Source organism: Zalophus californianus, chromosome 11 (assembly GCF_009762305.2).
Source record: "Zalophus californianus isolate mZalCal1 chromosome 11, mZalCal1.pri.v2, whole genome shotgun sequence".
NCBI lineage: Eukaryota > Metazoa > Chordata > Mammalia > Carnivora > Otariidae > Zalophus > Zalophus californianus.
The window spans coordinates 60,922,364-60,925,519 of record NC_045605.1 but is presented as its reverse complement, the minus strand read 5'-3'; the positions used below and the strand labels follow the sequence as shown (position 1 = coordinate 60,925,519).

At 40.9% G+C, this 3,156-nt stretch overlaps 1 pseudogene; it reads left to right on the top strand.

Moving 5' to 3' along the window:
• The first annotated feature begins 1,915 nt into the window (after positions 1–1,915).
• On the top strand, positions 1,916–2,866 carry LOC113913654 (annotated as a pseudogene).
• The last annotated feature ends 290 nt before the right edge of the window (positions 2,867–3,156 follow it).

The following is a 3,156-nucleotide window of genomic DNA, read 5'->3' as shown; positions in this document are numbered from 1 at the left end:
TGACATTATATCTAAAGATCTGTAATTCAAAATGGGGGACAGTGGTTGCAGGGAATGTGTTTCTTCCCCCATGAGGAGGTCTTTCTGAGAGTGAGAGTTGCACAGTAGACAGGCAGGTTTGGAAACGCACCAGCGCGCATACAGTCGGCTGTCAGGTTTCTGAACTAAAGAATTCTGCTTTGGGTGGGTGATGTGGTAGAATAATCTCCATATCATTCCAAATTTAAAATTTCTTTTTTTTATTTTTTTTAAAGATTTTATTTATTTATTTGACAGAGAGAGAGGAAGACACAGCGAGAGAGGGAACACAAGCAGAGAGAGGGAGAGGGAGAAGGAGGTTTCCTGCTGAGCAGGGAGCCCAATGCGGCGCTCGATCCCAGGACCCTGGGATTATGACCTGAGCCGAAGGCAGACGCTTAACGACGAGCCACCCAGGTGCCCCGAAATTTAAAATTTCTGAGTAGAAATTAGGATTGTTGGGGGCCAAGGAAAAACTCAGTTTAATATTTGGAGGTGATGACTTGATTTATGGGCATATGTTTCAAAATTCTTAAGGAAAATAATATTTTAAAGATATATGGATCAGCTTCATTTAGATTCAGACAACTAATCACTTAGGCAACCTTTCTACTCTCGCTTAAAAATAAATTACCAATGCATAATCTTGTCAGCCCCACAACTGAACTATAGTTAGTTGCTGGTGTACAGTTGTTGGAGAGTGTGAAGTGTACTCAGCAACAGCCTGTGTATTGCAATGAGGGTTCTCTTCCTGTCTCTGCTGACTCCCCAGGCACTTCCACCTGACTGTACCTATGTGTTTGGCAACTATTCTCCATGGAATCACTTGGATAATTCACAAAGAGCCCCACTCCCTCATATTTTTCTTGTGTCAGCTTCTGTAGAAGATAAAAGTTAGAACTTTCTATTTCCCTTCAGTGGTATGTAGCCCCAATGTCTATACAAGGATCATCTCTGCCAACCCGGGGCTCCCAATCTCATTCACTTAACCTCACCCCACATCACTTCAGCATCTTCCTCATGGTTGTCCTGGTGAGACACCTAATGTTTCTCTTTTAAACCAGGTACTCTTTAACCCTTTTAATTTTATCTAATATTGTCAAATTGTCCTTCCTCTCTAATATGTGGAAAAAAGAGTTTGAGGAGCTCTAGGTGCTTATCTAACAGAAGTATTCCTATTTAACCCTTGTGTCCTGAATCAGAAATGCCATAAAAAATTATGCCACAGCCATTAAATGGATCAGCGTGCCACAGCCATATCATATTTGCAAATCCCTTGGTGATCAGGAAATTCAAGGTGAGGAGAGGTCATTTGGACCCCGTTAATGGAGTCGCAACCCTACAAAGTGGCCTTCAATTGATCCTTTATCAAAGATGTGTTGGTATGTTCTATAGAAATAGCCAGCTTTGTTAGTCTAAAGTGAAAGGAGGATAAAAAGGAGAGAGAAAACAAGAGAAAAGTTAAGCTCAAGGTACAGTGGATTTTCATATTTCTCTGTTTGATGTTTATCTGTCTACAGTATCATTCCAATTTTTTTTCTCTCTGATTTCCATGACCAGGTTAGAGGGAAGAGAAGATGGAGGGGAAGAGGAAGGACAACACCACCCAGCAGCATGATCATGGTGGCCCCATCATAGGCATGGTGCCCAAATACTCAGTTGTCATGTGGTGGACATCACTGAGCAGGGGTGGCTGTTTTTACTAAAACATATACTGTGAACCTTTGCTTTGACATTTTCTCATTCATGAAAAAAATGGAAGATAGCTGATGAAGTCAGTTCTCCTTTTTTTTTTTCGTTCAATAAGTGTGTGACTGGATGAGAATAGGATATATCAGAGTACATAGAATCACAGAGGAACACTTTGCCCCTTTACTGAAGAGGCCCCTGAACTGTCATGCTTATTATAAATGGCACTGTGTTTGTGCCCTCTGTGCTGACCTTCATTGGGATCCATGATCTGGAAAATATACAGTGTTGGATTGGGATTCCATTCTGTGCTATGTACATCATTGCTTTGGTGGGAAATTCTCTGCTTTTGATCATCATCAAATCTGAATCCAGTCTCCATGATCCTATGTATATCTTTCTGGCCATGTTGGGAGCTACAGACATTGCACTTAGCACCAGCATTGTCCCCAAGATGCTTGGGATTTTTTGGTTCCACTTGCCAGAGATCTATTTTGATGCTCGCCTCTTTCAGATGTGGCTCGTCCACACATTTCAGGGTATTGAATCAGGAGTCTGCTGGCTATGGCTCTGGACCGCTATGTAGCAATCTGCTATCTTCTGAGGCATGCTACCATATTCACTCGACAACTAGTCACTCACATTGTAGGTGGGGTGACACTGCGGCCTGCCATTCTGGTCATCCCATGCCTATTGCTCATAAAGTGTCGTCTGAAATTTTACCGAACCAAGTTAATATCCCACACTTACTGTGAACACATGGCCCTTGTGAAGCTTGCCACTGAAGATGTTTACATCAACAAATTCTATGGTCTCCTTGGAGCTTTTATTGTTGGTCGCCTGGACTTCATTTTGATCACCTTCTCCTATATACAAATATTTATCACTGTCTTCCACCTGCCCTAGAAAGAGGCACGTCTGAAGGCATTTAATACATGTATTCCCCATATATGTGTCTTCTTCCAGTTCTATCTCCTTGCTTTTCTTTCCTTTTTCACCCACAGATCTGGATCTTATATTCCATCATATATACATATCACCTTATCCAACCCTTTACCTACTGGTTCCACCTTTCCTCAACCCTTTTGTCTATGGGGTGAAGACCAAACACATCCGAGATAAGGTAGTAAAAATGTTCCGTTCTAAAGACCAGGGCTGATATTTGATGGAAATAGCTCCCCTTATGGGTTTCATGGCTCATCTATGTGATGTGAAAGTCCAGTGAATAGTTTGGAATATCGTCATGCTTTATGAATGAATGAATGAATGAATGAATGAATGAATGAATGAATGGATAGATAGATAGATGATAGATAGATAGATAAATAGATAAATTATTGTGTTGAAAAATCCCACAGGATATTGACTTTAAGTTAGAAAGCAGTTAGAAGAAATTGAGGGAAATAGAAGAGCAGATAAGATACTGAAGTACTAAATGTTTGGCTATAA